The 18,162-nt window shown below is 44.9% G+C and overlaps 1 protein-coding gene and 1 long non-coding RNA gene across 2 annotated transcripts in view; one reads left to right on the plus strand and one right to left on the minus strand.

The window, feature by feature from the left end:
• The window catches only part of MAGI2 (membrane associated guanylate kinase, WW and PDZ domain containing 2), a 1,249,850-nt gene that overhangs the window by 224,815 nt on the left and 1,006,873 nt on the right, over positions 1 to 18,162 (plus strand). The gene's annotated exons all lie outside the window — the stretch shown is intronic.
• The window catches only part of LOC109283151 (uncharacterized), a 40,656-nt gene that overhangs the window by 21,677 nt on the left and 817 nt on the right, over positions 1 to 18,162 (minus strand). The window lies entirely within an intron of this gene.

Here is an 18,162-nt window from a genome sequence, read left to right on the forward strand (position 1 = left end):
TTCCCAGATGCTGATTGCTTCACTAGCTGCCCCATGAGGGAGAAAGGAGGAGTCCTCCCAGCCAATTGCCTGCTCATGCAGCTCAGCAGGGGGACCAGGGAGCCCCTACCCTGGGTAACATCCCTTCACCCCAGCCCAGGGTCCCTGAGCCCAGAACAGCCCCAGGAGCTCAGGGGAATTCTTCCCCTCCCAAAAACACAGAGCCGCTTGCTTCAGCCCCTGTGAGTCTCAGGCTGTGAGTGGAGGGAAATTCTCCTCCTCCTGCAGCCAGTTTTGAAGCAGCTGCTGCAAGTCTGAAACAAAACTGGTTGCAGGGGAGCAAAAGAATTTCACACTGCTCCTTGAGACTCACAGGGGATAAGACGAACAGCTCCAGGATTTGGGAGGGGAAGAATTTCCCCAGGGGCTGCCCCGGGCTGGGGGATCCTGGACTGGGGTGGGGGAAAGCTCCCCAGGTGGGGGCTCCCTGGTGTACCCATGCTGGGCTGCAGGCAGGCACCTGGCCAGAGGACTCCTCTCCCTTCTGTGGCAGCAGATGAAGCAACCAGCAGCTGGCAAGGGGAGGGGGGAATTCCCCTCAGCTCCCCAGGGCCGGGGAACCCAGGCTGGGGGGAACCTCATGGGGGGCGGCTCCCCCAATGTGGGCCAGCACCTGGACAGGGGGCTCCTTAATCCTTTGTGGGTGGACAGCAGAGGGCTGGGGACAGTTGGAGGGGCTGACAATGGCTAGCAGGCTGGGAGACGTGCTCCAATGCCCCTGTGCACTGCCCTGGGTCAGTGCAGGCCTCCCTCTGCCTTACCCAATTGAAAACTGAACCTCAGTTCAGTTGGTTATCAGTTCAACCTATGCAGCTTAGAGGAGGCTGCCTAGATTGAGTTGATTCAACCTCGGGCTTTTTGACAGTCTGTACTTAGCCAATGAGATTTGGACTCGAGAAGAAGTACTAGAGTTTGCTTCTTTGAAGAGAATAGTTACTAATTGGAATAAAATGCTGTGTGTTATGGATTGTATTTTAAAATGTGGACTTAATTGTCAAAGGTCAGCTGGGCATAAGGCAATGATTCTCAATTTTTTTCCATTCATTGATACCTTTTCAGCCTTGATAATCTAGCAGGGAGCTCCTATTCAAATCATAATATGATAAGGGAAGGTGGGTTTACTTTCATGATTCCCTCCCTCCCAGTCCCCCGACCAACCCTGTTAGGTTGTAGCCCTACATTGAACATCTCCTGATGTAAGACATTTTGATATAACAGTCCCACATTTTGCTGCTTATTTTCCTGAGCTTTTACCTGAACTTTTGGGGACATGAAAGTGTGGATAATTTGGGTATTGGCAAACCAGTTAAAAAGTCAGTTTGGTATTTAGGCAAAACACTTCCAGGGTTGTTATCATCAGAGGCAGTAAACATAACATCACAAGAAGCTGTTCTTCTAACTTATTTGAAATTAAGGAGTAATGGAAGTCAGCCAGGTATATGGCTAGTTTAAAGCTTTCCACTGGTTTCTTGATTACAGTTAGAGGTGATATTTTCCCTGGAGCTAGGGCTCAAACGTAGCAGTCAAATCCATGTGAAGCAAGAGATCAAGGGAAATGCCAAGGTATGCAGGGATGGGTGAGCTTATCACTTGTTTGTGAGCAGCTGAAAAGTGATTTCTCTGCTCTTTTCCCACTGTACCTATTGGTGGGCATGTGTACAGGGTTTATTTTTGCAACTCTTTGGCCATGCTGTATGGTATTTTCATAGCAGTGTCTAATACACTCCTGTAGTACAAGGAGCAGCCCTTTCTATGCATTGTTCTCCCCCATGTCTTCATCTGGCCTCTATGCTAATAGGCAGGTAAGAGCTCCAGAGAAAACAGGCAACCCCCGCTTAATGCTGTTTCACTTAGTGCTATTTCACTATAACAGTTGTTTGAATTGATACCCTATTCCTCCTAGGGCTCAGTGAGTTCTGTTTAGTGCTCGTAGGCATTGTACAGCTGGCAGCAAGGAGTGCATACTAGTGCCACAGTGCTTTGGTGGTGCACAGCCTTGTGCAATTTAGTCCAGCTGTGCTATATATCTGCCTGCCCAAAGTCCAGGTCAGGCGCAGCAGGGCTATGACATGCACAATGACTTGCTTTGGGGGAGCACTGGGTGCCACACCCTGCTCCCACTGCCCAGAGTGACTGTGCCTGTGGCTGTGACTGCACCCCCTGCCTACCACCTAGCATGGAAGGAACCAACAGCGCCGCCTCTGCGACCCATGCCTGGGCGGGCGGCAACAGCACAGCACCAGCCAAACTGGCCCTGAGCTACCAGATGCTCACATCACTGTTGTTGCATGCCCTGCTAATGAATTATAGTTATTTACATTAATTCTTAAGGGAATATTGGTTTTGATTAACACTATTCTGCTTAATGCTTAGTTTTCTGGGAACTAATTAAGAGCGCTAAGTGGGGGTTGCCTGTACATTGTAATGTGCCCTCTAGGCTAGGGACAGAAATTACATACAAAGCAATACAAGTGATCAGAAACTAACTCAAATCTGTAACAACAGAAACTCGGTGAACACAACCCACTTTCAAAATGACTGAAATCAGTTTAAGATAAACCTAGATGGATGTAGTATCAGACTTAACTGAGTTAGGTTAAATTGGTTTGTTGAACTTGTCCCAGATCCCCTACAGATTGAAGTTAACTCACAGGACCCACAGCATCCCAAGATGCTTTGCAACTCCCCTTGCACTGGCAACGGAACAATCCCATGCACCAGTACAGGCTGGGGGCTGACTGTCTGGGCAGAAGCTCTGCAGAAAAGGACCTGGAGGTTACAGAGGACAATAAGCTGAATATGAGCCAGCAGTGTGCTCTTGTTGCCAAGAAGGCTAATGGCATACTGGGCTGCACTGGTAGGTGTACTGCCAGTAGGTCAAGGGAAGTTATTATTCCTCTGTGTTCAGCACTGGTGAGGCCACATCTAGAGTACTGTGCTCAGTTTTGGGCCCCCCGCTTCAGAAAGTATGTGGAGAAATTGGAGAGAGTCCAGCAGAGGGCAACAAAAATGGTGAGGGGGCTGGGGCACATGACTTCTGAGGAAAGCCTGAGGGAACTGGGCTTATTTAGTCTAAAGAAGAGAAGACTGAGAGGGGACTTAATTGCAGCCTTCAACTACCTGAAAGGGAGTTCAAAAGAGGATGGAGCTGGACTGTTTTCTGTGATGGCAGATGAAAGAACAAGGAGCAATGGTCTTAAGTGGCAGCAGGGGAAATTTAGGTTAGATATTAAGAACATTTTTCTCACTGGGAGGGGTAGCAAAACATTAGAACAGGTTACTTGGAGAGGGGGTAAAAGCTCTATCCTGGGAGGTCTTCAAAACCTGGCTAGACAAAGCTTTGCCTGGGATGATTTAGTTGGGGCTGGTCCTGCTATGAGTGGTGGGCTGTACCAGATGACCTCCTGAGGTCCCTTCCAACCTTAAATTTCTATTATTCTAGGATTCCTCTGCAAACCCCCTCACAGGGTAGGTGGGCTAGCCTTAACCCAAGCTATCTACTCCAGCTAAGCAAGGAGGAGTGCTTTAGCACCCCCCAGCCCCAGCTGCTGGCCTGAACCACTGCAGGCATGTGGCTGCCTTTCTGGTATCAAGAATGAATGTCTGTTTACTTGCTTATTGGTTCAATCTACCCAGCTTAGACTAACCTGTAAAGATTGAATTGATTCAGCCTCAGGCTTTTTGACTGTCTGTACTTAGCTGTATAATGCAGAAAGAGAAGATGCTGGGTTAGATTTAAAAGATCACCACGTAAGACCCAAGGCCTAGGAGTCCCTTCTTTCCACAAAGAGGCCTGCGAGGGGAACGTCTGAGGATGTAAGAGTGAGAAAAAGGCTTGCCTTCCAACAGAAATACAAATGAAGGCCAATAGCTCGGGGGGGGGGGGTGTTTGTTTTTTTTGGGGGGTGGGGGTAGGGGAACACCATGCATTCAAGGCCATATAATTATTTACAATAAAATGTAAGCACTTTTCACATGCTTGGCTTGCATAAGTTGGCATATATCAAAAATACATTATTGTAGAGAGACTTTTAAAAGTTCCTGCTTTTTCTCTACTTCTAATCTGAAGGGAAAAAGCAAAACACTTAGAAAGTGAATAGGGCTGTTTGAGAACCTGCTTACTGAAAAGTACAGAGTATGAGCTGCAACATTTTAATTTTTAATGTAATAAAAAGATTAAAAGTATAGGCAAAACTAGTCCTGGGAGCACAGAAGGCTTTTTTTAATAAAGTAATGTACATAACCCAGTGAGGAGGACATCCAGATGTCATGCAGAATCTACTCTGATGTATCAGGACTACATTTGAGGAATTCTATTGGAATGCTCTGAAACTCAGCAGTTTGCTGTGATTGGTGCAAAAAGATTCTGTACTAGACAAGAAATTCAAAGGGTGACTAGTGGATGTTTGTCTCTTAAAGCCACAATGTGTTTAAAGCCACAACGGCTTCCTGGGCAAAATAGAATCTCCAGCAGAAGGCTGAGACATCTATTAGCCCAAGAATGCTACCTTGTCCCAGTCTGTATTTTCAGACAGTCCATCTAGGCTAAGTACAGAGTGTCAAAAAAGCTTGAGGCCGAATTGATTCAGTCTTTGCAGGTTAGTTTAAGCTGCAAAGATTGAACCAATATGCAAATGAACAGACATTCATTTTTGATTCAGAAAATGCAGCCACATACCTGCAGTGGCTCAGGCCAGAAACTAAGGGACACTAGAGCATGGGCTGTGTGTTTTCTTCCTCTTCCTGCTGTCCCCAAGGTCTCTGGGATTTGCAGTCCACAATCACAACAGAAGGACTCTGCAAGGTTGCTTATCACTTCCTCTTCCTGCTTCCAGGTGCCTCTAGGATTTGTAGTCCACAGTCGCAGCCAGCACTAAGTAAGCAGAGCAGGGCAGAGCAGCTCTGTACTCAGGGGAAAGGAAATTTAACTCCTTTCCCTGGCCCCAGACTCCAGCAGGGGTTTGCCTGGGGGCAGGCAGTGAGCAACCCTCACTGCTCCAGCTAGGAAGCAGAAGGATGGGACCAGCCCTGCTCTCTGGAGCAGACAGCCAGGCCTGAAAAGCATGCTAGGATGCTGGGGGACTCTGATTTTAACTTGAACCAGGAAGGGGTCTAGGACAGAACTTGCATAAACAAGTTTGACCTAAATCAGTTAAGTCTACATTCAACCAGGTTTATCTTAAACCAATTTCAGCTATTTTGAAACTGTTTTGTGTGTGGTGAACTTTTGTTCTGATACAGGTTTAAACCAGTTTCTGATCACTTACATCAGTTTATGCACAACTTCTGTCCCTAGCCATAATGTATTTTTGACTAGGGCAGTGCATATTACATGTAGCACAGAGCAAACTAGCCTGATGGAATGGAGAAACCTTGTTTAGCTGGTGTCAGCAAAGGGTTTACATCCATCACCTACAGCTGCTGCTTGAATTGCAAAAGGGGAGGTGAGCCCCTGAAGAATGACAAATCTGGCACATACACTAGAGCTGGCTTCTGTTCCTGTACCTATGTTGCCAAATCCTCACAACATGCATGTAAGGTAGATCAGTAACGTTGATTTACTGTTTCTTTTTTGTACCAAAATAAAGATATCTTCGATCTCTGAAGTAGATTGCAACATCCATCACACTTAATTAGAAATATCTTTTTTTGGCAGATGTAGTCAAATTTCCTGGTGTTTTTTTTTCCCCACCCTAGGTTTCATTTGGCTTTTAGCATTGAGTCTAAGTGTTTATGCAATTAATCTTTTTAATAAGAAACAGGATTTGTGTATATCGCATCCATGCAACACCAGAGTTTGCATCGTAACACTGAATTTTAGTTCAAATTTTTTTTCAGACACACAGATTCAGTATTTTACAAGCATGTGAAAAAGGTTAGGAGGCAATTTGTACTAGTTTCTTTCTTAAGAGTAAGTTGTTTGGACTTCTTTGGATTTCTTGTTGTTACTTAAACATAAAGAAAATAGACTGATTTGTTACTACTTGTCAAAAAGGATGAACTAGGGGCAAAACCAAACTTTTCATGTGTCAATGCTAGGAACAGTTTTGGTACTGCGTTGTAAAAGGTCCCTACTTGTCAAGCTAAACCTCCCTCCCCACTTATTCCCTTTTCCCACGCCCAGTGTCTTACCGTTTTGGTCTTCTCTATAAGTATGGTGGCACTTTGGAAAATCCAGACAATGAAACACGCTATTTTATAACCGTTAATTTAACTAGTGTTCTGTGCAGCATTTCAGGATGTTTTGTTCCTATCTCTGTGACTGAAGAAAGAAGCTTGCAGTTCATTACAAGGATTTGAAAATAAGGCTACAATGTATTTAAAAAGGGGTTGGAGAGCTGTGCTGTTCTTTCCACCAAAAATGTTCTAAATTATGATTATCAGACTACTTGGTGCCAGATTATAACAAACTTTGATTTCTACCTGAGCAGAGTTGTTTGGATCTGTGGTGGGATGAAACGCACCTAAGGGGGTTGAGGATGTTGGCAGAAGTAACTTTAGTGGATTGATTAATGTTGTTCTGGCTTGTAAATCAATAATCATCCACATGGAGAAAGACGTGTACAAAAAGAATATGGTGTTTGTGCTGCTGAGTATGGTGTCAGTAGTACCTTTTTCAGATGAAACTAAATTTGAGTTTTGAATCCTTATGAAAACAAAACAGCCTACCCAGTATTCAGAATCGATACAGGAAGTCCCCGCTTAGTGCTCTTAACTGGTTCCAGAAAAACCCAGTGCCAAGTGAAACAGTGTTAAGCGAAACCCATTTTCCCATAGGATTTAATGTAAATAAATAGAATTGGTTCCACACCACCTGCAGGCCCAGGCCCTGCGCTCCAGCCACTCCCACCAAGGCTCTGCGTGCAGTCCACTAGGGATGGCACTAGCACATCCCAATGTCATTGTTCTGCCGCCCCAATGGCCCCATGCCGCCCCACACCCGCCAGCCACAAGTGCACCTCTGTGCGGCCTCGGGACAGTGTCTATACCTCGCAGGTGAGTACAACTGGAGCGGAATGGGTCACGGGCTGCAGCCCAGGGTGCGGGGGAGCTCCATGGGCTCAGCCCCACTGTGTCCTGGGGAGGGGGACAATGCACACATCCCTGAACACTGGCTCACACCAGCCCAGGCCCCACACTCCTGCTGGCCCTGGCCCTGGGTGCCAGCCCAGGCCCCATGCTCATGCCCCCCACCCACCCCTTCTCCCCACTGCTCCTCCCTGCCCACCAGCCACTCCAGCACCATGTGCCAAAGTAGACCCCGGGATCCTGCCACTCTGCCCTGGGCCCTGCTGGCCTAGGCTCCACACTCACACTTCCCAGCCCTCTTCTTGCTCCTTCTCACCACCACCGCCACTCCTCCCTGCCCACTCCAGCACCACGTGCCAAAGTGGACCTCAGGCTCCTTCCACCCCACCCTGGACCCCTGCCAGCTGCCACTCACCACTTCACTTGATGCCGACACTGCCACCACTGCTTCTCCTCACCCCCAGACTGAGCATTATAATGAAATGTGCTCAATGCTAAGTGAAACCAGGTAAATATTTTAAATGATCGCTATAGCAAAACTGCGATAGCAAAACTGTGTTAAGCAGGGGTTGCTTATATTGTGATTTCACTGGGAGCTGGGTCATTATCCAAACTTTCATTGACTTTCAGTGCTTCAAGATTGGTTGCATAGGATATTTATTAAAATGTAGTAGCTAAAATCTCTAGTTTTGGTAATTATTCTGTCTGCATAAATTTTCACTGCTATTTCACTCTGTGTTCTTCACTGCCTGTCCTAAACTGTGTCTGGTTGCTGTACAGAGGTGCTGCTTTCCCTTTCAGAGCTACCTGCTTCCCATAGTAAAGTTTTTGGAATGCCTGAAAAGTTATTAAAAAAAAAAAATGCTATATAAAGACGAGGGTTTTTTGCATTCTAATCACTTAATAGAATGAGGAAGAGAATAAACCTGTGGGGAATTAGGCTTTTTTTTTTTTTTTTTTTAATAGCGCACATGGAAAAGCATTATGCCACTTAACATCAATTTTTGTCAAAAACTATTACTTTTTCAAAGGGTGAATTGGAGATGATGAAATTTGAAAATCAGGGAAGTATTTAGTGCACTGGATTCAAGTTGATCATTTCTGGATAGAAAGTTTCATTGTTATCTGCAAGAACTGGGTGAAACCAAACCTTTCTGAACAATTGCTGTTCTTGTTGTTTTGTATCTGGCAAAATGATTAACTGACTTTCACTCTACTGCATGTCATGTTAACTCAGTTGAAATCATGGCAAAACAAAATATGTAGTATTTTGCTGAAGTTCTTCATTGTATAGAAGTGTTCAGTGACTTCAGGTAACTTTATTTATCCAATACATTTTTTATGAATTGTTAAAAGCACTACTCTTGATAATGATCTGTCATAAGAGCAGTGAAAGAATTTCTAGGAAAGTGAACTTTGCTGTTTGTTTTTATTTCAACAAATTTAGTTCTTCCACATGTCTGTAGGTAATAAGATATTGCTAAAATGCTTTAAATGTTAAGGCCTATTTTAAAAACCAAAACCCAAAATGACTGTCCAGTTCAAAGTCAGTAATACAAATGAGTTTTAAAACTCATGAGTTGTTTTGAAGTTAATACTATATTGATTTAATCAATACTGCTCACACCAAGAAAACTCTTGGAGCGAGAGACTGACTCTATTAATAGGAGAAAAATGATATAAGTGTAAAGTATAAACAAATGGATATAAGCAATTGGTATTTTGTATGAATGTAAAAATAATGTTTAAAATATAACCTAATCACATTTGCGTTTGCCTAACCTTGAAATAAAATGCTGTCTGACAAGGTAAGGCTGAACCTTGCCAAAATTTTCAATGAAGTCATTTTCTGAAATAGGAACTTTAACTTGGGCAAGGACAGCAAGTTTGAGTTCATTTTTATTAATCTGCTACAAATGACTGTAATTATAGTTCCATTACAAAGAAAACTGTACTCAATCTCTCTGATCCTGATCTGACATTAGGATGAGTCGAGGATAAGGTCAATGGATTTAAATAGGTGTATGAAAGATTCAGGTCAGATCCAATATGTCAAATGGCAAGATTCTACCACCTAAAGGCTGGATCCAGACATGCAGGCACATCCAGGACAAACAGCACTGGCATAATATTCCATAGATTTCATAGACATTAAGGCTGGAAGGGACCTCGGAAGATCATTGAGTCCAGCCCTCTGCCCCAGGGGCAGGAAGTCAGCTGGGGTCAAAGGATCCTGGCAAGATAAATGTCCAATTGACTCTTAAAGGAGTCCAGAGTAGGCGCTTGCACCACCTCTTGTGGCAGTCTGCCCCAGGTCTTGGGGGCTTGGACCATAAATAATTTCTTCCTTATGTCCAGCCTGAAACAGTCTTGGAGGAGTTTGTGACTGTTTGACCTTGTCATCCCTTGAGGTTCTCTGTTGAACAGGCGTTCCCCAAGATCCCGATGTACACCCCTTATATACTTATAGGCAGCCACCAGGTCCCCCCTGAGCCTGAGCTTTTCCAGGCTGAAGAGTCCCATAGCTCTCAGCCTGTCATCATAAGGCCTGTTTTCCTGCCTTCTGATGATGTGCATGGCTCTCCTCTGGACTCTCTCAAGCTTCTGCACATCCGTTTTAAATTGTGGAGCCTAGAATTGGATGTACTACTCCAGCTGTGGCCTCACCAAGGCCGAGTACAGTGGGAGGATGACATCCTGAGATTTGCTAGAGAAGCATCTATGGATGCAAGCCAGAGTTTTGCTTGTTTTGCCGGCTGCAACATCACATTAGTGGCTTTTATTCATCTTGTGGTCAATCATGACCCCCAAGTCCCTTTCAGCCATGGTGCTAGCAAGCATAGCACTGAGTCTATAAGCATGCTGCGGGTTTTTCATCCCGAGGTGGAGGACCTTGCATTTTTTGGTGTTGAAGGCCATCAGATCTTCATCCACCCATTTTCCGAGCCTGTCAAGGTCAGCCTGGATCATCATCCTGTCTTTGGATGGTGTTATCAGTGAACTTGGCCAGTCCGCTTCTGATACTGATGTCCACATCATTAATGAAGATGTTGGAAAGAACAGATCCAAGGACGGAGCCTTGGGGGGACCCCATTGGTCATGGTGTACCATGATGATTGACTTCCATCAACTACCACTCTCTGGGTCCACCTCAGAGTCAATTCCCCAGTCAGTGGACTGTGGTGTAGCCAAGGCTGCAGTTGGCCAGTTTTTCTATGAGATGAATGTGGGATACCAGATTGAAAGTTTTTTTTTAAATCAAGATATCTGATGTCAATCTCTTCTCCCTTGTCCAGGTGATAGGTCACCTGGTTGTAGGAAGAGATGAGATTGGTCAAGCAAGATCTATCCGTAACAAACCCGTGCTGGCTATCCCTTAGGAAGTTGCCTTCAGCCAGTTTGTCAAGAATGGTCTCTTTGATATTTTTTTCCAAGATCTTCCCCGGGATAGAGGTCAGGCTGATGAGCCTGTAGTTCCCCAGATCTACTTTCCTCCTTTTCTTGAAGATAGACACCAAATTGGCCTTCTTCCAATCTTCGGGCACTTAATTTGAGCGCCATGAGTTCTTGAAGATCCATGCCAGTGGCACAACTATGATGCTAGCCAGCTCCTTAAGTACCCTGGGATGTAAGCTGTCTGGGCCAGCTGACTTGAAGGTGTCCAGCCTCTCAAGGTGTTCCTTCACATGGTCAACATAGATGAAGGGTAGCAATTCTCCCTTGCCTTGGCCATCGCGTACCATATTGAGCAGGGCCCTCCCTTGTCACTGGTGAAAAACTGATGCAAAATACCCGTTAAGCAGGCTGGCTTTTTCCTGGGCGTTGGCTGTCAGTTGTCCCATCTGGTTCAGCAGGGGTCCAATGTTGTGCTTGCTTTTCCTCCGGCTCCTCACATATCTAAAAAAAGACTTTGTATTGTCCTTGATGCATGTAGCCAGGTGGAGTTCAGTCGCAGCCTTGGCTTTCCTGGTTCACTGCCTACAGGTCCGGACCAGTGCAGAGTACTCCTCCTTTGGGGTGGATAGAGTCTTCCATCCTTTATAGACCTCTTTTTAGATGCAGGAGGTCCACTAGTTCCCTGCAGAGCCAAGGGGACTGCTATGCCCTTTTGCTGCCTTTCTCCCAAGATGGAATAGACATTGCTTGAGCTTCCAGGATCACTCCCTTAAGGAGCACTCTTCTTGAATTCCTGTCCCCTTTGCCTCCTGAGCTTGCAGTGGTGGTAGTCCCCCCAGATGGGTGGCCTCAGCTTAAAGCCCAGTTGAGCAGGTCAACAAGTCTGGCTGAGATGTGTGCCACTGCTACTTCCCCCCAGGGAACGCCCACCCACGTGCACTCTGGCACGCAGCACATTGCCCTGGTTGGGGTAGGGGAGGCTCAAGCCAGGATCTGGGATGGCCCAGCAGCCTTATTTGGGTCTGGGCTTTGATTTTGTGCAGTGCACACTGCCACCACATGTGCCACCCTGCTTTTATCCACTGTGGATTTTTTTTTTTTACACAAAGCTCATAATGGTAAGAAGTAAGCCAAAACTGAAGCCCAGCCAGCCAGAGCCATGGTCCAGCTGCTGGCCATGCTCCATACTAGCAGATCACCACTACTGCAGCCCTGGGAGGCTCTCAAATAAGACTGCTGGGGCCATCCCAGGTGCTGGTCTGAGCTTCCCCTACCCAACCTGGGGCAATGTGCCATAAACCAGAGCACACATGCATGGGCGCTCCTGGTGGACAAGTAGCAGGGGCACATATTGTTCCAGTGCTGTTTGTCCCTAAAGAAATGCACATGCCTACGTGTCTGGATCCAGCCTTTAGGTGGTGGAATTTTGCTGTTTGACACACTGTGAGTCTGACCTTAATATCTCATATACCTATTTAAATCCATTTATCTTATCCCTGGCTCATCCTAAAGTCAGATCAGGATCAGGGAGATTGAATACACTTAGAGGCTGGGGGATGACCTTCTCCAGCAGCAGAAAGGGATCTCAGGGACATTGTTGACACCAAGATGAACATGAGTTGTCAATGTGATGAAGTCATTAGTAAAGCTAAGCGCTCTTTATCATGCATTAGCAGGCACATGATGAAGAGGTCCAGGGAGGTGATACTACCCCTCCATGTGGCAATGGTCAGGTGCAGTTCAAGTACTGCATCCAGTTTTGGGAACCACACTTTGAGAGGGGGGTGGACAACCTTGAGAGAGTCCAGAGGAGGGCCACTCATATGGTTAGGGGCCTGCAGGCAAAGCCCTACAAGGGGAGATTGAGGGACCTGGATCTCTTCAGCGTCCGCAAGAGAAAGCTGAGAGGTGATTTTGTGGCTGCCTATAAATTCGCGGGGGAAGAGGCGGGTGGCACAGCAAGGAATATGAGATGCTCTGTTTACTAAGGCACCCCTTGGAGTAACTAGGAGCCATGGCCACAAACTGACGAAGAGCAGATTTAGGTTGGACATCAGGAAGAGCAGCTTTATGGTAAGGGTTGCCAGAATCTGGAATGTGCTTCCAAGGGAGGTGGTGCTCTCCCCTACCTTGGAGGATCTTTAAGAGGAGGCTAAGCCATGCACCTGGATGGGGTCATCTAAGTCCAGTGCTCTTTCCTGCCCATGCCAGGGGGTCAGACTTGATGATCTACTGAGGTCCCTTCCAACCCAAACATCTATAAATCTATAATCTATTCCTTACCATATCTTATGTGGCAGTTGCTGGAGAAAATAGTGTATAAAATGGGAAGTAAGCATTATTCATCAAGGACTAATGTGACTTTAATCTTGACTGTCAGTCAGGTGCCAGGTGCAATTTACCTTAGATTACAAGCCATAGAACTGTATTACTGAATTGCATCTTTGGAGATTATACTGTTTAGAAGTCTAAATAATATACAGAATTGAGGCAAAATTTATTACTGTATCTTGGCATTCTGAAGTTAAATAGAGAAACTGAGAATGTCAAAGCTATCTAGAGGTTTTATACCCATCCCCAATTAAAACTAATGGAAGAAATAAGTCTGAATTCCCTAGACTACTTTGAAATTATCAACCATGGCTACACTATGAAAGCCATTTTTCATGCAGGATATCAGTGATTTGTAATAAATGAATATATGCTATGTTGGAATAGTATCAACAGAACTTTACCAGGACTAAAGTGTTCATAAGTCTAAAATCCTTTATAATTTGATATAAAGGGAAATGTTTACAAAAGTTGGTGTTTGAAAGCAAAATATACATATCTGAAAGCAAAATATATGTATAAAGGTTTTATAGCTCCTCTATTATTCTAGTTGTTAAATAAACATGCCATACTTCTAATTGGAGTACTTTATTTGCTGCACATTAATGAGTGTGGATATAGTAGAAAGATGGCTTATAATAGATTTAATAAAGTATTAAACAGTAAGTTTTCATTTCCAGTTCATTTATGTCTCCTCTTATCACGCACCAAATTAAAGTAAGACAGAACTTGCACAATGAAATAGCCAAGTACTTCATTAGTTAAATGATCAAGACTTGTTCTGAGGCAGCAGGTGGCAAATGAGTTTTTAACAATCTTGCCCACTGAAAATTATAATTACAGCTATATGCCATTTTAAAGATATTTAACTATTGTTTTTAATATTGTTAATGTGTCTCTTTAAATTATGCATCTCCAATGTGTGAGTTGTCCTTAATTATTTAGAATGGAAACAGCCCTTGGCTGGATTGCGGTCATGTATTAAACTTGTAGTTTTTTCAGGAATGGTAACACACCCAGTGAAACATATCTGGCTACCTGGACTATAATATTCTATATGGAGAAAGGGAAATAAATATTTTAATGCGTAAAAGAGAGCAAGCTCCGTGTTCTTCACAGTGTCCTAATTTCTATTCCAGAAAATAACATTTGAAATAATCTCTTTAAACAGGAAAGGAGTATTTCCTTAATTTGCAAATATTGTGGAGTTTAGACCTGTATAAATGAGCTCTTCTCAATTAATTTGTTTTGAGCCATGTTGCATGTTAGGTTTTGGATGTGTTAACTGCACTTAAAACATGAGTGCCCACATGTTCAAGTAATAAAACGTGCTAAGTGTTGTATCATAGCAAAGTTATGACTTTTTGTGGGAGAAGTCTCTCCAGATTGTATTAACTAATAAGTGTTCAGCTATTGTAGGACTGTTCCACACAGAAGCTGAGGAGCTCAAGATTCTGGTGTGGGGTGAGGGCTTACATGAAACTTCTAATTTATCTGGGAATTTTACTGTCTAGGTGCTCAGACACCTTGGGATTAATACAGTATAACTTAGGTAGAAATATTGTGAGGATGGGTGTGTTTGGGGGTGGAGGGTGGGATTTGGGCAAGAGGCGTAGAGGGGTTGGCACTATAAATGTTTTCACTCACAGTAAGTTTGGGCCACTTTCAAAGTGAAGAATTAAATCTTGCAGTTTTGAACAAATTTCCCAAATTGAGTTGTAAATTTTGCCACAGATTTTCCAGGTGAGAATATTGTATCCATTGGATTTAGCAACTCGTATCTAGTGTTTTGACTATTCTATGTATTGCTGACCTCTTATTGGCTTCGTTCTAATAGTGTGGCATTATCCCTGACACTCTCTCCCGTGACCTGTTCCTTATTAAAATAATTTCAGAATTGGGGGACCCACCCTGCAAAGACTTAAGCATACCTATAACTCCATATACATGAGTAGCCCTGTTGCATAGCATCCTGGCCTGGTTGAAGTCTATGGGACCATGGTCTTGCTCATAGACATGGTGGGATGCCTCTATAATTGTGAAACTATTCACATGCTTAATTGTTTGTAGATTAAAGGCCTTAGATGCTGTTAAATTATTAAAATGAAAATAAGGTTCCCTGTTCTGGTTTTTCTCTTTCCCTCTGTTTTGAGTAAAACTTACTTTATTTATTTGTATTTTGGAAAAGGATTATTTGGCAAATCATCAGGTTGTGACACAGCTGAATTGGCTTCTGAAAACATAAAATAAAATGTAAATTACATAAAATGTAAATTCTACTGCTCCCCTTGTAGAAATCAGGGCTGCAATAATTATATCTTTTCTCTCTTTCTGTATTACATTTGTGAATTCCTTATCTCTGACCTGTAGTCTGTGAAATCCTATACAATCCACCATCACTTTGTGAATACGCATAATGCACATTCCTATCATACTGAAGCAGAATTGCTAACCCAAGAGAATCCTTTTTTTTATTGAGAACCTGCAAACTTTCTACTGAAAACCAAACATTTTTATTGACATATTTCAAATAATGTGAATATAACCTTTTTGCCAGGCCCTGACTGTCAGTAACAATGGCCGCATTCAAATTTAGGGGTTTAACACCAGCCAAAATCTTACTTGACTACAGGAGTGGTTTAACACCATGCTGCCCCTACCTCTGGAGTCCCCTGCTTACTCCACACCCTGATGCCTCCTACACCGTGCTGTCCCCCAGCCCCAATCTGAGCCCTGCCATTCCATTCCCCACATTGTGGCATGGATCCCCACCTGCCATATCTCCCCTGTCACAGCCCTGCACCTCCATCCTGGCTACACCATCTCCTCTCTGTCCTGCCTAGTGCCTCAAACTGTCTGGGCCTCTCTACTTTCGTGGCAGACCATAGACAATGGGACCCAGTGGCAGTATGTGGCTTGTGCTGGGAGAGGGCTACAGGACTTCTGTGGGAGAGCTCCCTGCAGGACACTGAGCTGCACTCCTGCTCAAACACGAGGGCAAGGGACAGAAGTTGCACATAAACTGGTTTAAGCCTGTAACAGAATAGAAATTCAGTGCACATAAACTAGTTTAAAATGGCCAAACCTGGTTTAAGATAAACCTGGCTGGATATAGTATCAGACTTCAGCTGATTTAGGTTAAACTGGTCTATGGAACTTCTGGGTGGGGTCTGCTCCTGCCATCTATGAAATGCTCCCATCACCACTGCAAGCCACCCCAGAGCTTGGCACCAGCAAGACACACTGAGCAGCCCAGGGGGTTTGCAGCTGGACTGGATCCTGCCCTCTATGAAATGATCCCATTCCTGCTGCTTGGCACAAGGGCCCAGGGCTGTCCAGTGCATCTTGACATCTGCTGGTGCCAGGCTCTGGCAGGACACACTAGGTAGTTGGGATTGAGCTGGGTGGCAGGGACAGAAGCATTCCATAGAAAGCAGGAGCATCCCACCACAGCCTGGCACCAGCAGCAGCCGGCAAGATGTGCCAGGTAGCAATGAAGTTTGGTGCCCAGGCAAAGCCTGCCCTTGCCCTGCACACACATCTGGTCGGCACATGCCCCCCCATGTTTGCCCAGGAGTGCGCGCAGCAGCAGGAACCACCCTCCCCCTCCTCCCCAAACAAGCCACCTGCGGCTCTGTCCCGCATCCTGCCCCAGCTGCGTAGCACCCGTTGACACCCCTTCACTTCAGCGCCCAGGGCAGTTACCCCACTTGCCCCCCCACTTGCTACAGCACTGCATCCAGCTTCCTTCTGATGACAGATCCTCAATCAAGTTCATGGTTTCTTTAGTTTTTCTTATGGACAGTTCGATGTTTAATGGACTTTATAGACAAACATTTTTAGCCTTTATTTTACAGTGTCCACAAATTTATGGACAGTTGGCAGTCCTGTAGTGAAGTCAGTGGAACCATTCACAGACGAAAGTCCCCAGCATTGCCAGCCAAAGTATTAACATATATGTCAAGCCCACCAAAGTCGTAAGTTTATTAAAATACTGTACGTTTTGAGCAGTTTGCATTTTGCCAACTTTTTAGTATGTGCCTAATCAAGACTTTCAAATTTTGTTCCACAATTATTGGTATGAAGGTTAGAAACTTCATTTTGCCCTGTGAGGGTTGCACTAAAATTGAGTGAGCTGGCAGCACTGAATGACATATGTAGTTTAAGGTTTCTTTAGTTGGAGCTGGGCCCTAATTAACTTAAATTGTTGGGCTCTGGCACTTCACTTTTTTAGTGAAACAGCTAATTTAGTTTGACCTTTTTAAAATAGAGTCAAGTTTTTTCCTAGTACAAGTCTTGGTGGGCATTCATGTCACGGGTTCTGAGCATACTGCAGTTGCCCTGCAAGCCAGAGGTTCAGGATCCCTGTTTTTGAAGTGCACTAACAAGTGCCCTTGCTCATGGTGGTGACCTCTGTAGGTGTCGGAGAAGGGGGCACTACTCTTGGCATTAGCCAAGTACAGAGTAGGATTTTAACAACTTCAATGCTTGAAGGTAGCTTGGGAAACAAAATAGCTAGAACAAGTTGCTGGGATGTGGACTTCATCTTGCTATGGTAGCCTACACAGAAGCAACCAGTTATGCAGTGTATGGCACTATACCTAGGGAGAGTTCTCTGTCTTAAAATTCTGTGAAGCAGATGTATAATTCAGCAAACCTGAATTACTTTTAGCCCCTTCTCACAGGTGTATACAACTACAGAAGTTTCAGGGTGATGGGGAATCAGACCCAGAATCAAGTTCCTGAGAACTTTTCCTACTTTTCCTCTAAAGAAACGTAAGGGATAAACCTCAGCCACCCAAGGAACTGATTGGTGGACTTTTGTCTCTTTAGGTGAGTTGTGACACACAAGAGAGAGAGAGAGAGAAGTCATAGCTTATTTCATGTGTGTTGGTGGTGTATATTTAATAGAACAGGAAGTTGTTAAGCTATGATCATTTCTATTGGCTAAGTACAGACAGTCAAAAAGCCTGAGGCTGAATTGATTCAGTCTTTGCAGGTTAGTAGGGTTGCCATATTTTCAGTTCCAAAAAAGAGGACTCCCTGCCATGCAGGCATTGATAACTGTGGGAGGGAAATGATATGCCAGTGCCCTGCCCCTATCCATTCTCTTGCCCCTCACTCCCAAGCCACAGAGCCCCACAAACACCAGCCCTGGCAGTGTCCCTCACTCCCAAACTGCAGTACCCTGCCCTCCTGGGCCATGCTGGTGCCCCTCACTCCTGACCTGCAGCCCCCTGCTCCCCCCAGCCCTGCTGGAGAGGTCCTGACCAGGCCAGAGCACAGTGGCTCAGAGTGAGTTCAGCCCCAGTGCAGGCTGGAAGGAAGCGGAGAGGAGGTTTATGGTACCCCCTGCCTCAGCTGGGG

This window comes from Alligator mississippiensis, chromosome 4 (assembly GCF_030867095.1).
Source record: "Alligator mississippiensis isolate rAllMis1 chromosome 4, rAllMis1, whole genome shotgun sequence".
Lineage (NCBI taxonomy): Eukaryota > Metazoa > Chordata > Crocodylia > Alligatoridae > Alligator > Alligator mississippiensis.